Source organism: Lissotriton vulgaris, chromosome 8 (genome assembly GCF_964263255.1).
Source record: "Lissotriton vulgaris chromosome 8, aLisVul1.2, whole genome shotgun sequence".
NCBI classification, from domain to species: Eukaryota; Metazoa; Chordata; class Amphibia; order Caudata; family Salamandridae; genus Lissotriton; species Lissotriton vulgaris.
The window spans coordinates 1,492,963,421-1,492,980,555 of NC_141696.1; positions in this window are offsets into that span (position 1 = coordinate 1,492,963,421).

The following is a 17,135-nucleotide window of genomic DNA, read 5'->3' on the forward strand; positions in this document are numbered from 1 at the left end:
CAAACTGGCGAGGCTTCTGTGCGTGTTCACTTGCCTCTTGTTTATGAAGGGTCAGAGACCGATTAGCGCAGCAAATGAGGAGAAAGCAGTCGGTGGTACCTCTTTGGGTGAATGTATTGTGCTTTTCCAGCACTGCAGCTGCGTAAAGGCCCAGAAGAGTTGTCTCGAGTGACCACGTGTGTCTGTAACTTTGCCACCGCGCCGTTTGGCGCCAAGGTCCCTCGAGTGAGCTGTCCATCACAGTGGGGGAAAGGGCGGGAAGAGGTTGCATAGCCTAGTGTGTGGGGCGGGGCCAAACGGGCGGGGCTTCTGTACGAGTTCACATGCCTCTTGTTTATAAAGGGTCAGAGACCATCAGAGCATCAGATGAGGAGAAATCAGCCTCCTGGTCACTGGAAGTACAGGAGGATTGCGCTCGAGAAACTCGTGGATGCCTAGACCTCCATCACGGATTACAGCTAATTGTAGACTGTAGCCTCGACCTTGCTCACTAGGTTCTTGGGCTGATTATAATGCGTTACTGAAGTTTAGCTTCATCCGGGGCACGTGCTGTTTCTTTTGTATCTGTAAGTGCTTCCTGTTGAGGTTTAATTTTTGAAACAGGAGCATCGTGCCAAAATGAATCCTGCCTGCATATTTATCCACGAAGATGCCACCATGTTGTGCCATACCTCTACTCAACTGGAGTACTTTCTACTGGGTAGTCAGTAAGTGCTACCTCGTTGGGTAACTGTATGGTGCTTTTCCTACACTACAGCTGCGTAAAGGCCCAGAAGAGAAGTCTTCAGTGATCACCTGTGTCTGTGACTTTGCCACTGCGCTGATAGGCGCCGAGGTACCTCGAGTGAGCTGTCCATCACAGTGGGGGAAAGGGCGGGATAGGTTGCATAGCCTAGTGTGTGTGGGGAGGGGCCAAACTGGCGAGGCTTCTGTGCGTGTTCACTTGCCTCTTGTTTATGAAGGGTCAGAGACTGATCAGCTCAGTAAATGATAAGAAAGCAGTCGGTGGTACCTCTTTGGGTGAATGTATTGTGCTTTTCCAGCACTGCAGCTCCGTGAAGGCCCAGAAGAGTTGTCTCGAGTGACCACGTGTGTCTGTAACTTTGCCACCGCGCCGTTTGGCGCCAAGGTCCCTCTGTGAAAAATAAATACAAACTTGGTGAACATTATCGGCGCCATCTTGCCCCTTTCCAAGCCCATTCGTGCGCGTAAGCGGCAGCCATTTTGAGCACCATGGCCTCCCTGCCCCTCGCTGATAGCCAGCGCGTCTCTCTCTCTCTTAACCTCGCAAGCATTCCCCCGCACGCTGACAACCCCCGCTCTCTCATGCCTTGGGTCATAAACCCCTCTTCAGCGCAGCTTCACCACGGAATCCCATCCTGTTCCCAGCGCGACACCTCCCCTCATCCCTTTCATGGCCTCAGATCCTTCTGATGCAAACCCCCTTTTTCCTGTGCCCCCGTGTGTCTTCCTTGTTCCCAGGCCGCCACCTGGCTCTGCGGATACTGTTTATTACCCCGTACAGTAGGAAGTTTCCCCTCCCCATCAAAAGACCCCCGAACCGATCAAAGCCCCCACCCCATGAGATCCGATCAACCCCATGCATTCCGTGAATCGGCGGAATGCCCTGCTGTGCGACAACCATCACCTGTTGTGACCGGGGTGGGGAATCCAACTGTAAATGTATGTGGGAACGGGTCTGAAGGGGAGATTCCGAGGATGTTCTTTCAAGTACTAAAGTATTGCGAGAATGTGTTATGTGCAATAAAGATCATAAACCCTAGTATAAGAGGCCAGGCCTCAGAGATGTGGTTAGAGCACCTCGTGACGATACTTGTTGTCTGAATTGATGTGTTCTCCTCCGGAGAGAATAAAATCCTCGTTTCCTGCCTTCCAGTCTCCAGCGCCTGCTTCTTCATTGATTAATATTGGTGGGTCATAGAGGCGATACCGCCGGGCAACATAAAAGGGTCTTTGGTTACCGGTTGTCTTTGGAACCCTTTTTAACAATTGGCGTCCCAAACGTGGGGCCCATCAGCGACTCGTGGATCCAGTGGGAGAGGTCCCGACGACAGAGTGAACGACTGCAATGATCGGAAGGTACCCTGTCCGATAGACCCTCGTCTGACAGCCGATCATCCGAACTTCACTGGTTCCGAACAGACCTCTCTCGAGTGATCTGCGGTCCTGACTGGGAACCATCAGGAGTGCCACGAGAAGTACGAAGAGAAGAGGACGATCGGGCGCTGGATTCGGAAGACGAGAAACTGTCCATGCGGTCCGGGTAAGGTCGTGTAAACACGACGAATTGCGAAAGTGATAGATAATTGAAAATAATTGATAATTGTTGAGAAAATACTAGTATTACTTTTTGTTAATTTATTGGAGATTCACTGTCTACAAACGGAGAAACAACAGGCTCTCCCTTTATAAACAGCGAAGGATAGGTACGCACCCGTCGGACCTATCTTTCTCCCCCACTGAACAATTGCCCCTTCCCCCCATTGATTAACTGTTATAGATTGTTTTCTGGAGATTCTCTGTCTGCAAACAGGGAAAAATAGGTCCCCTCTTTACAGATAGTGAAAGGGTAGGTGACGCGAACCTTTGCGAGCCTACTTATTCTCCCCATTGACCATATTGATTTTTTATTTTTGACCTAACATTGATTGCTCAGAATTGGTTCATGAGGTATTCACTACGTGCAAACAACGTAGAATAGAAATATTCTGTCTAGTCTTTGCGCGCAGTGATAAGATAGGAAGTGCTGACTATTATCCCATTGTGATCCGTCATGCCTGTCTTCTCCCCACTGGTCAATAGCCTGTTTAACCCGGACCGCTTATTAGATATGAACCATCCGGCTCCGCTGGAAGGCACCCCTAATAAGGACTTGTTCATGAAGCATGGATTAATTGCTATAGCCTATAGTGAGCTGTGGCATAAATATACGAAAAGGGATCGAGAAAGACAGTGGCCACTGAGAGGATCCTTTGATCTCGACAAAATAGAAACAGTAGAAATAGCCCTTCGTAGGAATGAAACAACACCTATTATGCTCGATAGTCTCGGCATGTGGCGCAAAGAAGCCACACGACGAAGGGAAGGCGACGAATTCGGAGAAGGTGAAGGGACACGACGGACAACCCTCCAAACATCTAGTAGGCATAGGGAAGGGCCAGCGATGGCACAGTCTCGAGAAGTAGACATGAAAAGCGAACGGTGTAAAGGGATGTGCCGACAAGCCAACCCCGGAACACAACGACCCGAAGGTAATCCCCCGACATTACGCACAGGACGGACAGATTTAAAACAAAACCAATGTGCTTTCTGTAAATGTCTCGGGCACTGGAAAGCCCAATGTCCGACTTTGCAGAGCATAGGTAAGAATGGAGGGTTGACAGAAAGGACGGACCGACAGAAAGGAAAAAGGCGTGAAATAAAAACCAATCCGACTAGTACGGACAGGACAGATAGAACCACCCCGTTCGATTATGCTCGGTGGCACAGATTTCGTCAGACCAATTTTAACGACATGTTAGAGTTCTGGGACTGACTGCTCTCTGTTGCTCCCCCACTCTGAAAAACAAACACAACTGCAGGTCAGTGTAAACAACCCCCCGTTAGAGAAAAGACTCAAGAAAGCCAAGCGTCTATTATATAACTTAGGATTTAATTACGGTAAAACACACAACCAACAGTGAATAGAATAACTAGTAGAACTCTCTAAAAAAACAAACTTTACTAATAGGAAAAATGCAAAACAGATTATGCTCACTCCGGAAGTCTTCCAATGTAACAGTTCGATGGTCCCGCCCATCCGAAAGACATAGCACGTGTGGGGCGGGGCCTGCCAGCAACCATGGGCCAAAAAGAGATCGCTGGCGAGAAGGTACTGGAGACTCCACACAGCAGGCAATGAAATGGTCTTCTCATACTACCCTTCCAGGGATGGCGTCCCCCGGGCCGTGAGTAGGGAGGGGGCGGATGAAAATGACCCCCTCCCTTGTATCTCCTGGTCCGGCCATCACGAATTCCTCCATCGAACGGATGCAGGGTGGGCAGGGAGGAAGAGGCGACGCGGACGAGCCTCTTCCACCTCCACAGGTAGGAGGCTTCCCTGCCCTGGCCCGACGCCGATGTCCTCCAGCCGGGCGACGGCCATATTTCCGCAACACAGGACACACAATGCCCGACTCGTATATTTTCTCAGTACAGGACATACAAGACCCGGCTGGTATACTTGCATAGTACAGGACACACAATGTCCGACGGGCATATTTACGGAGCACCGGATGTACAGTGGTCCCCCAAGAGTCGGAATCAGGGGTGTAGGGTGGTCATCATGTGCGCCCCTGATTCCAAGAGACGGCGTAGGATGCACCGGGAGAGGAAGGCGGCACGGTGAGCCTCCCTCACCTCCCCAGATGAAGGCTCCACTGCTGCACCCTGGCGCCCCGAACCAAAATGTCCTGCTCCAGCAGCATGATGCTCTATCTTTCGCCATCACAAGAAGTTTCTTCCACTCCTGATGGATACGGCAAAGGTGGCCGCCACAGGGTCTCAAAATGGCGTCTGGGCCCTCGAAAGGCGGGTCTAGGCCGCTGGAGTAACTTTGTCCGAAATTGCAACTCGGGCGCTTGCCCACCTGGGCGCAAGCCCCCACCGTCGACAAACATCCCCTCGACTTTGAAGATTCTACCAAAGTCCCAAGAGCCCTCGGCCCCTTCAGGCTTCTGGTGAGGAACAGTTGCATTGATCTCAAATGAAATAACCACGGCACAGCAACAAGATGGCGGTGCTCTCGTGTCTGCATCAACTTCCGTCTGAACCACCAAGGAACATTATGGGCTAACGAACTCGAGCAAGTTCCGGCTGAACATCAACATGACCCGGTAAGAGAGACTCTACCCCCTCCCTCTCTTGATTGACGGTCCACACCACCAGCCCCTCTGTTAGCACAGTTTTCTTTTGAACTGCCGAAAGGGACTCTGGTCCAACTGCCAATTGTCGGGGATATTTTGCCCCTGATGCTACTTCCGGACTAAACCGGCCTCGCCCAAAATGGCGCTGGTATCAATGGAAACTAACGGATGCCTCGTGGTGTTCCTCAGCTAATGAAACTTGATGTACTAAGATATATATATATATACGAACCATTGCGCACTCGATGATAAAGGGAGGAGGGTTCACTTGGCGAACATTTAAGAAGGGTTCCGTAAAATGTTGATTTCAATGAACAATTTATTTTTGATATTTGTTGTAACTGATACATAACGTCGCTTACGATGCACACCCGCGGTTTACATCTAGGAAATGTAATTACGATGAGCTTGACTGTGTTTCCATTTATGAACTGAAATGCCCCTGATTCCTTCGTCACGCAATGAAATGTTTTTGGTTACTTGCAAATAATTAATTAGACCTTTTTTACATGTTCTTGTGCTATAAAATAACCCCCTACTGTATGTGCTTCCATTGACGACATGTCAGGCCAAAATATGAATTGCGCTCTCACATTTTACGTACTGAATAATTCTACAAAATAAAGGTCTTAAAAAGCTCTGGATAGGCATCGCATACTTTTGTAAATGCGGGTATCGGTGGGAGGGTTTTTCTGTGCGCAACTGTTCTGCTCTTTTTTTTAAGGTTATCCGAGAAATGGTTGTTCGGCCCTGGGTTGATGGTCGAATCAAAGGTATGATACGCTGCCTCCAAGATATGCGACTAAGCTCAGGAACTGACGTATGAAGAAGGACCTCGACTTCTGAAGATGGGTAAAGTAAAATGGTGTGATTGATAAAACGTTATAAAAGATATGGTGGTCGAAGGTACTAAGGTACAGGGTTGAACGAAGAACTGATATGCCTTAGAACATCACAGCTTTGGGAATGATTTAGGGATCCCGATGGCCGGATACATCTACAAAACCCGGTACCTCACGCTAGGCACCTCTGATTCCTCTTTTTAGCGTTTTCACTACACACGATCCTTAAATGCCACCCTCGAACCTCCCCATGAACCACCTATCACATTGCCTGCCCCCATGACTTTAGGAAACCAAAACCCTAAGGGATTATATCCCGAAGAGATAAGTACGAGTATGTGGTAAGTAAAGGACTTTCGTGCCCATACATTTGATGTGTCCGAATGTTGTCCCCCTGCCCCCCTTTTTTTCCCCCTCTTTCCCTCTGCAGGTTACATTAGAATCCCGATTAGAGTATCCTAAGGGATCTGGAACCACGTCACGCCCGATGCATGAAGACGGACTAGCGCTGCAAAACGGCACAACAAGGACGCTCTACCCAATGCACGACCTTTTTACCTGATCTAATGCTTTTCTGTCCCAAAACTGCATGCTTTCTACATCCTAACACAGACCGAAACGTCTAAACGTTAGGTCACGCACTGAACAGCCCAAACAATACACGGTCTTCCCCATGTCACACGTGTACTGTTTGGCCTATTGTCTGTCTCTCTCTCTCTCTCTCTCACTCTCTCTCTCTCTCTCTCTCTCTCTCTCTCACTCACTCTTCCACCCCTCCACACTTTCCCTCTTCCTAGCAACTGGCACCTAATTGGCGAACCTGGTGCACCTCCTGATTGGCCCCAAATACCACAAGTATTTGCACAAATTTGTCCTAAATAAAATTGTATCGGTACCACGTTACTACCTCTCCTTTTCTACTAAAATATGGATGAAATTTAAATTGGCCAATAGGAAAGGGACAGGTAAGACGACTAAGGTTCCCTAAATTTGACCCACTCTGAGGGAACTATTTGTCAGTGGCTTCTATGATAAAATGTGTCTGTGGTAATGCGACCATCCCCATCGAAAATTGTCTCCGTACCCCAAACTGTAAGAAATGATCGAGACACCCCCATCTACCCAAAATGCCCCCAGTTTGGTATCAGCTGCCCTGAACGAGAACTTGAAAAACGCCCCTTGCTCCGATTCGCTGCGTTCCTAATCGTTTTTCATAAGATCCCACCTTCCCCGAGGATAAGTTTAATAATTATCGCAAACCACCCCCCGAGTTTTTGTAGTAACCAGGTTGCGAGGATTTATATAGAAAGTTAGAAAGATGTATACAAAGTTAAAAATTAGATCGAAAATCGAAAGACCTTGTTGCTGTAAGCCTTGCTGAAAATAAGATGTTTTGATGTAATGAAGACTTGTTTAGCCTATGTTCATCCCTCAGAAGGATGCCTATCAGACTATGGTGAATAGCACGTTGCACTTTTTGTAAAATACAAGGCCCTGAAGACCAGCCTAGCCTTTCAGGACTCGTACTAGGGAAATGGGTCTCTGCCAGAAGAACTGACATCCACTATAATAGACATATGACAAATGAACGTAATAATCATCAAAGCGTCAAAGAATTAGCCAACAAAAGGAAGTTGTAAGGAATCCAGCAAATCCATCATCAATGTTTATACGTAAGCCGCAAAAATCTCAAATGTAGCGAGTGCTTACCCCAGTTGCTTGGTGTTGGGAGAGAAAATAGATTTATGTAACTACCTTTTTCTGCAAAATCTCTAAAGACTGTCTTTTCAACACTCATTTAAGGGTATCACTGTCGGAGGAGAAAGAGACCGGATGTGGGAGCACGCGGCCTGACTGCGGATGATGTGGAACCTCAGCGACGGAGGCCAAGGCGAGACCACAGCAGTAAGGAGTCGCAGGACGGGGCACTGTTCCAAACAAAGCTAAGGAAAGGGCTGACCTGAAGCCCCTGCTCTATGATCAAAGTGTGCCAAAAAGTACCCGCTCTCTGAACATGGTTACGGACCCGCCTGTCGCAAACCCTCCGTCCCCCTGATCTGTTCCCGACTTGGCCTTGCTCCATCCCCTCCTCCTCCGACCTACCATAAGGACTGTTCACACCCGCACCTTTCCACCCGAACTCCCAAGTTCCTCCAAATCCTACTGAGATACCCAGAGAAGAGTACTCCCTGCGTCTGAAGGGAGGGAGCTCCGACTAAGTAGACCACGAACTATGTTAAATTCCAGAACGGTGACCTAGAACTCCACAAAGGGTCGCCCCCGAAGAAAAGATAAACAAAGTCTGTGGTTCTGCCCGCTACCAAGCACCTCGAAGATGATGGAAGCAACAGGAAATGCCCACCACAGAGACTCAAGAAACGAACAGATCTCACAATTCTGGAACAATTGCATTTTCCATTGCAAAATCTATGCTCTGCATTACGGAAGAAGATGCACCTGCTCCAAAACCATGACGCATTTCTCCTACGAGGTCTGACGAAAACCAAACAGAATGCACCCCTACCCGCAGACCCCCAACAACTCAATCCACATGAACATTTCTGTTGATAGGTAATCCAGGTGCTTAACAGTGCCGACAGAAGACGACAAAGGACAACGAGAACTCTGATATATATATATATTTCTGTATCTCATTTCTCTCCCAACCACCATTGGACTGACTATGCACCCGTCGTATACCAAAAGGACTTACTTATATGATAACTTACCAGTTCTTATTCTATGATCCGTACCCAACGCCCTCGCTACGTAATTCTAGTATGATTTTTTCTGCAACCAACTTAACGATGAACCCGCCTACTAAATGATGAGATTTTCCAATATGATGTTTATAATGTGGTGTTTATGTACAGTTCTTTCGCCTAAGTCCCCTCTCCCTTACTTATGATCGCTGCATATAGGTGTAGATAGGAAATAGGCCAGCAAGATGTCTTGGAAATGTTAAAGGGAGGACTGTGAAAAATAAATACAAACTTGGTGAACATTATCGGCGCCATCTTGCCCCTTTCCAAGCCCATTCGTGCGCGTAAGCGGCAGCCATTTTGAGCACCATGGCCTCCCTGCCCCTCGCTGATAGCCAGCGCGTCTCTCTCTCTCTTAACCTCGCAAGCATTCCCCCGCACGCTGACAACCCCCGCTCTCTCATGCCTTGGGTCATAAACCCCTCTTCAGCGCAGCTTCACCACGGAATCCCATCCTGTTCCCAGCGCGACACCTCCCCTCATCCCTTTCATGGCCTCAGATCCTTCTGATGCAAACCCCCTTTTTCCTGTGCCCCCGTGTGTCTTCCTTGTTCCCAGGCCGCCACCTGGCTCTGCGGATACTGTTTATTACCCCGTACAGTAGGAAGTTTCCCCTCCCCATCAAAAGACCCCCGAACCGATCAAAGCCCCCACCCCATGAGATCCGATCAACCCCATGCATTCCGTGAATCGGCGGAATGCCCTGCTGTGCGACAACCATCACCTGTTGTGACCGGGGTGGGGAATCCAACTGTAAATGTATGTGGGAACGGGTCTGAAGGGGAGATTCCGAGGATGTTCTTTCAAGTACTAAAGTATAGCGAGAATGTGTTATGTGCAATAAAGATCATAAACCCTAGTATAAGAGGCCAGGCCTCAGAGATGTGGTTAGAGCACCTCGTGACGATACTTGTTGTCTGAATTGATGTGTTCTCCTCCGGAGAGAATAAAATCCTTGTTTCCTGCCTTCCAGTCTCCAGCGCCTGCTTCTTCATTGATTAATATTGGTGGGTCATAGAGGCGATACCGCCGGGCAACATAAAAGGGTCTTTGGTTACCGGTTGTCTTTGGAACCCTTTTAACACCTCGAGTGAGCTGTCCATCACAGTGGGGGAAAGGGCGGGAAGAGGTTGCATAGCCTAGTGTGTAGGGCGGGGCCAAACGGGCCGGGCTTCTGTACGAGTTCACATGCCTCTTGTTTATAAAGGGTCAGAGACCATCAGAGCATCAGATGAGGAGAAATCAGCCTCCTGGTCACTGGAAGTACAGGAGGATTGCGCTCGAGAAACTCGTGGATGCCTAGACCTCCATCACGGATTAAAGCTAATTTTAGACGGTAGCCTCGACCTTGCTCACTAGGTTCTTGGGCTGATTATAATGCGTTACTGAAGTTTAGCTTCAACCGGGGCACGTGCTGTTTCTTTTGTATCTGTAAGTGCTTCCTGTTGAGGTTTAATTTTTGAAACAGGAGCATCGTGCCAAAATGAATCCTGCCTGCATATTTATCCACGAAGATGCCACCATGTTGTGCCATACCTCTACTCAACTGGAGTACTTTCTACTGGGTAGTCAGTAAGTGCTACCTCGTTGGGTAAATGTATGGTGCTTTTCCTACACTACAGCTGCGTAAAGGCCCAGAAGAGAAGTCTTCAGTGATCACCTGTGTCTGTGACTTTGCCACTGCGCTGATAGGCGCCGAGGTACCTCGAGTGAGCTGTCCATCACAGTGGGGGAAAGGGCGGGATAGGTTGCATAGCCTAGTCTGTGTGGGGAGGGGTTAAACTGGCGAGGCTTCTGTGCGAGTTCACATGCCTCTTGTTTATGAAGGGTCAGAGACCGATCAGCTCAGTAAATGATAAGAAAGCAGTCGGTGGTACCTCTTTGGGTGAATATATTGTGCTTTCCCAGCACTGCAGCTGCGTAAAGGCCCAGAAGAGAAGTCTTCAGTGATCACCTGTGTCTGTGACTTTGCCACTGCGCTGATAGGCGCCGAGGTACCTCGAGTGAGCTGTCCATCACAGTGGGGGAAAGGGCGGGATAGGTTGCATAGCCTAGTCTGTGTGGGGAGGGGTTAAACTGGCGAGGCTTCTGTGCGAGTTCACATGCCTCTTGTTTATGAAGGGTCAGAGACCGATCAGCTCAGTAAATGATAAGAAAGCAGTCGGTGGTACCTCTTTGGGTAAATGTATTGCGCTTTTCCAGCACTGCAGCTGCGTGAAGGCCCAGAAGAATTGTATTCAGTGATCACCTGTGTCTGTGACTTTGCCACTGCGCCGATATGCGCCGAGGTACCTCGAGGGAGCTGTCCATCAAAGTGGGGTAAAGGGCTGGATAGGTTGCATAGCCTAGTGTGTGTGGGGAGGGGCCAAACTGGCGAGGCTTCTGTGCGTGTTCACTTGCCTCTTGTTTATGAAGGGTCAGAGACTGATCAGCTCAGTAAATGATAAGAAAGCAGTCGGTGGTACCTCTTTGGGTAAATGTATTGTGCTTTTCCAGCACTGCAGCTGTGTGAAGGCCCAGAAGAGTTGTCTCGAGTGACCACGTGTGTCTGTAACTTTGCCACCGCGCCGTTTGGCGCCAAGGTCCCTCGAGTGAGCTGTCCATCACAGTGGGGGAAAGGGCGGGAAGAGGTTGCATAGCCTAGTGTGTGGGGCGGGGCCAAACGGGCGGGGCTTCTGTACGAGTTCACATGCCTCTTGTTTATAAAGGGTCAGAGACCATCAGAGCATCAGATGAGGAGAAATCAGCCTCCTGGTCACTGGAAGTACAGGAGGATTGCGCTCGAGAAACTCGTGGATGCCTAGACCTCCATCACGGATTACAGCTAATTTTAGACTGTAGCCTCGACCTTGCTCACTAGGTTCTTGGGCTGATTATAATGCGTTACTGAAGTTTAGCTTCAACCGGGGCACGTGCTGTTTCTTTTGTATATGTAAGTGCTTCCTGTTGAGGTTTAATTTTTGAAACAGGAGCATCGTGTCAAAATGAATCCTGCCTGCATATTTATCCACGAAGATGCCACCATGTTGTGCCATACCTCTACTCAACTGGAGTACTTTCTACTGGGTAGTCAGTAAGTGCTACCTCGTTGGGTAAATGTATGGTGCTTTTCCTACACTACAGCTGCGTAAAGGCCCAGAAGAGAAGTCTTCAGTGATCACCTGTGTCTGTAACGTTGCCGCTGCGCCGATAGGCGCCGAGGTACCTCGAGTGAGCAGTCCATCACAGTGGTGGAAAGGGCGGATAGGTTGCATAGCCTAGTGTGTGTGGGGAGGGGCTAAACTGGCGAGGCTTCTGTGCGTGTTCACTTGCCTCTTGTTTATGAAGGGTCAGAGACCGATTAGCGCAGCAAATGAGGAGAAAGCAGTCGGTGGTACCTCTTTGGGTGAATGTATTGTGCTTTTCCAGCACTGCAGCTGCGTAAAGGCCCAGAAGAGTTGTCTCGAGTGACCACGTGTGTCTGTAACTTTGCCACCGCGCCGTTTGGCGCCAAGGTCCCTCGAGTGAGCTGTCCATCACAGTGGGGGAAAGGGCGGGAAGAGGTTGCATAGCCTAGTGTGTGGGGCGGGGCCAAACGGGCGGGGCTTCTGTACGAGTTCACATGCCTCTTGTTTATAAAGGGTCAGAGACCATCAGAGCATCAGATGAGGAGAAATCAGCTTCCTGGTCACTGGAAGTACAGGAGGATTGCGCTCGAGAAACTCGTGGATGCCTAGACCTCCATCACGGATTACAGCTAATTGTAGACTGTAGCCTCGACCTTGCTCACTAGGTTCTTGGGCTGATTATAATGCGTTACTGAAGTTTAGCTTCATCCGGGGCACGTGCTGTTTCTTTTGTATCTGTAAGTGCTTCCTGTTGAGGTTTAATTTTTGAAACAGGAGCATCGTGCCAAAATGAATCCTGCCTGCATATTTATCCACGAAGATGCCACCATGTTGTGCCATACCTCTACTCAACTGGAGTACTTTCTACTGGGTAGTCAGTAAGTGCTACCTCGTTGGGTAAATGTATGGTGCTTTTCCTACACTACAGCTGCGTAAAGGCCCAGAAGAGAAGTCTTCAGTGATCACCTGTGTCTGTGACTTTGCCACTGCGCTGATAGGCGCCGAGGTACCTCGAGTGAGCTGTCCATCACAGTGGGGGAAAGGGCGGGATAGGTTGCATAGCCTAGTCTGTGTGGGGAGGGGTTAAACTGGCGAGGCTTCTGTGCGAGTTCACATGCCTCTTGTTTATGAAGGGTCAGAGACCGATCAGCTCAGTAAATGATAAGAAAGCAGTCGGTGGTACCTCTTTGGGTGAATGTATTGTGCTTTTCCAGCACTGCAGCTGCGTAAAGGCCCAGAAGAGAAGTCTTCAGTGATCACCTGTGTCTGTGACTTTGCCACTGCGCTGATAGGCGCCGAGGTACCTCGAGTGAGCTGTCCATCACAGTGGGGGAAAGGGCGGGATAGGTTGCATAGCCTAGTCTGTGTGGGGAGGGGTTAAACTGGCGAGGCTTCTGTGCGAGTTCACATGCCTCTTGTTTATGAAGGGTCAGAGACCGATCAGCTCAGTAAATGATAAGAAAGCAGTCGGTGGTACCTCTTTGGGTAAATGTATTGCGCTTTTCCAGCACTGCAGCTGCGTGAAGGCCCAGAAGAGTTGTATTCAGTGATCACCTGTGTCTGTGACTTTGCCACTGCGCCGATATGCGCCGAGGTACCTCGAGGGAGCTGTCCATCAAAGTGGGGTAAAGGGCTGGATAGGTTGCATAGCCTAGTGTGTGTGGGGAGGGGCCAAACTGGCGAGGCTTCTGTGCGTGTTCACTTGCCTCTTGTTTATGAAGGGTCAGAGACTGATCAGCTCAGTAAATGATAAGAAAGCAGTCGGTGGTACCTCTTTGGGTAAATGTATTGTGCTTTTCCAGCACTGCAGCTGTGTGAAGGCCCAGAAGAGTTGTCTCGAGTGACCACGTGTGTCTGTAACTTTGCCACCGCGCCGTTTGGCGCCAAGGTCCCTCGAGTGAGCTGTCCATCACAGTGGGGGAAAGGGCGGGAAGAGGTTGCATAGCCTAGTGTGTGGGGCGGGGCCAAACGGGCGGGGCTTCTGTACGAGTTCACATGCCTCTTGTTTATAAAGGGTCAGAGACCATCAGAGCATCAGATGAGGAGAAATCAGCCTCCTGGTCACTGGAAGTACAGGAGGATTGCGCTCGAGAAACTCGTGGATGCCTAGACCTCCATCACGGATTACAGCTAATTTTAGACTGTAGCCTCGACCTTGCTCACTAGGTTCTTGGGCTGATTATAATGCGTTACTGAAGTTTAGCTTCAACCGGGGCACGTGCTGTTTCTTTTGTATATGTAAGTGCTTCCTGTTGAGGTTTAATTTTTGAAACAGGAGCATCGTGCCAAAATGAATCCTGCCTGCATATTTATCCACGAAGATGCCACCATGTTGTGCCATACCTCTACTCAACTGGAGTACTTTCTACTGGGTAGTCAGTAAGTGCTACCTCGTTGGGTAAATGTATGGTGCTTTTCCTACACTACAGCTGCGTAAAGGCCCAGAAGAGAAGTCTTCAGTGATCACCTGTGTCTGTAACGTTGCCGCTGCGCCGATAGGCGCCGAGGTACCTCGAGTGAGCAGTCCATCACAGTGGTGGAAAGGGCGGATAGGTTGCATAGCCTAGTGTGTGTGGGGAGGGGCTAAACTGGCGAGGCTTCTGTGCGTGTTCACTTGCCTCTTGTTTATGAAGGGTCAGAGACCGATTAGCGCAGCAAATGAGGAGAAAGCAGTCGGTGGTACCTCTTTGGGTGAATGTATTGTGCTTTTCCAGCACTGCAGCTGCGTAAAGGCCCAGAAGAGTTGTCTCGAGTGACCACGTGTGTCTGTAACTTTGCCACCGCGCCGTTTGGCGCCAAGGTCCCTCGAGTGAGCTGTCCATCACAGTGGGGGAAAGGGCGGGAAGAGGTTGCATAGCCTAGTGTGTGGGGCGGGGCCAAACGGGCGGGGCTTCTGTACGAGTTCACATGCCTCTTGTTTATAAAGGGTCAGAGACCATCAGAGCATCAGATGAGGAGAAATCAGCCTCCTGGTCACTGGAAGTACAGGAGGATTGCGCTCGAGAAACTCGTGGATGCCTAGACCTCAATCACGGATTACAGCTAATTGTAGACTGTAGCCTCGACCTTGCTCACTAGGTTCTTGGGCTGATTATAATGCGTTACTGAAGTTTAGCTTCATCCGGGGCACGTGCTGTTTCTTTTGTATCTGTAAGTGCTTCCTGTTGAGGTTTAATTTTTGAAACAGGAGCATCGTGCCAAAATGAATCCTGCCTGCATATTTATCCACGAAGATGCCACCATGTTGTGCCATACCTCTACTCAACTGGAGTACTTTCTACTGGGTAGTCAGTAAGTGCTACCTCGTTGGGTAAATGTATGGTGCTTTTCCTACACTACAGCTGCGTAAAGGCCCAGAAGAGAAGTCTTCAGTGATCACCTGTGTCTGTGACTTTGCCACTGCGCTGATAGGCGCCGAGGTACCTCGAGTGAGCTGTCCATCACAGTGGGGGAAAGGGCGGGATAGGTTGCATAGCCTAGTCTGTGTGGGGAGGGGTTAAACTGGCGAGGCTTCTGTGCGAGTTCACATGCCTCTTGTTTATGATGGGTCAGAGACCGATCAGCTCAGTAAATGATAAGAAAGCAGTCGGTGGTACCTCTTTGGGTGAATGTATTGTGCTTTTCCAGCACTGCAGCTGCGTAAAGGCCCAGAAGAGAAGTCTTCAGTGATCACCTGTGTCTGTGACTTTGCCACTGCGCTGATAGGCGCCGAGGTACCTCGAGTGAGCTGTCCATCACAGTGGGGGAAAGGGCGGGATAGGTTGCATAGCCTAGTCTGTGTGGGGAGGGGTTAAACTGGCGAGACTTCTGTGCGAGTTCACATGCCTCTTGTTTATGAAGGGTCAGAGACCGATCAGCTCAGTAAATGATAAGAAAGCAGTCGGTGGTACCTCTTTGGGTAAATGTATTGCGCTTTTCCAGCACTGCAGCTGCGTGAAGGCCCAGAAGAGTTGTATTCAGTGATCACCTGTGTCTGTGACTTTGCCACTGCGCCGATATGCGCCGAGGTCCCTCGAGGGAGCTGTCCATCAAAGTGGGGTAAAGGGCTGGATAGGTTGCATAGCCTAGTGTGTGTGGGGAGGGGCCAAACTGGCGAGGCTTCTGTGTGTGTTCACTTGCCTCTTGTTTATGAAGGGTCAGAGACTGATCAGCTCAGTAAATGATAAGAAAGCAGTCGGTGGTACCTCTTTGGGTAAATGTATTGTGCTTTTCCAGCACTGCAGCTGTGTGAAGGCCCAGAAGAGTTGTCTCGAGTGACCACGTGTGTCTGTAACTTTGCCACCGCGCCGTTTGGCGCCAAGGTCCCTCGAGTGAGCTGTCCATCACAGTGGGGGAAAGGGCGGGAAGAGGTTGCATAGCCTAGTGTGTGGGGCGGGGCCAAACGGGCGGGGCTTTTGTACGAGTTCACATGCCTCTTGTTTATAAAGGGTCAGAGACCATCAGAGCATCAGATGAGGAGAAATCAGCCTCCTGGTCACTGGAAGTACAGGAGGATTGCGCTCGAGAAACTCGTGGATGCCTAGACCTCCATCACGGATTACAGCTAATTTTAGACTGTAGCCTCGAACTTGCTCACTAGGTTCTTGGGCTGATTATAATGCGTTACTGAAGTTTAGCTTCAACCGGGGCACGTGCTGTTTCTTTTGTATATGTAAGTGCTTCCTGTTGAGGTTTAATTTTTGAAACAGGAGCATCGTGCCAAAATGAATCCTGCCTGCATATTTATCCACGAAGATGCCACCATGTTGTGCCATACCTCTACTCAACTGGAGTACTTTCTACTGGGTAGTCAGTAAGTGCTACCTCGTTGGGTAAATGTATGGTGCTTTTCCTACACTACAGCTGCGTAAAGGCCCAGAAGAGAAGTCTTCAGTGATCACCTGTGTCTGTGACTTTGCCACTGCGCTGATAGGCGCCGAGGTACCTCGAGTGAGCTGTCCATCACAGTGGGGGAAAGGGCGGGATAGGTTGCATAGCCTAGTGTGTGTGGGGAGGGGCCAAACTGGCGAGGCTTCTGTGCGTGTTCACTTGCCTCTTGTTTATGAAGGGTCAGAGACCGATTAGCGCAGCAAATGAGGAGAAAGCAGTCGGTGGTACCTCTTTGGGTGAATGTATTGTGCTTTTCCAGCACTGCAGCTGCGTAAAGGCCCAGAAGAGTTGTCTCGAGTGACCACGTGTGTCTGTAACTTTGCCACCGCGCCGTTTGGCGCCAAGGTCCCTCGAGTGAGCTGTCCATCACAGTGGGGGAAAAGGCGGGAAGAGGTTGCATAGCCTAGTGTGTGGGGCGGGGCCAAACGGGCCGGGCTTCTGTACGAGTTCACATGCCTCTTGTTTATAAAGGGTCAGAGACCATCAGAGCATCAGATGAGGAGAAATCAGCCTCCTGGTCACTGGAAGTACAGGAGGATTGCGCTCGAGAAACTCGTGGATGCCTAGACCTCCATCACGGATTACAGCTAATTGTAGACTGTAGCCTCGACCTTGGTCACTAGGTTCTTG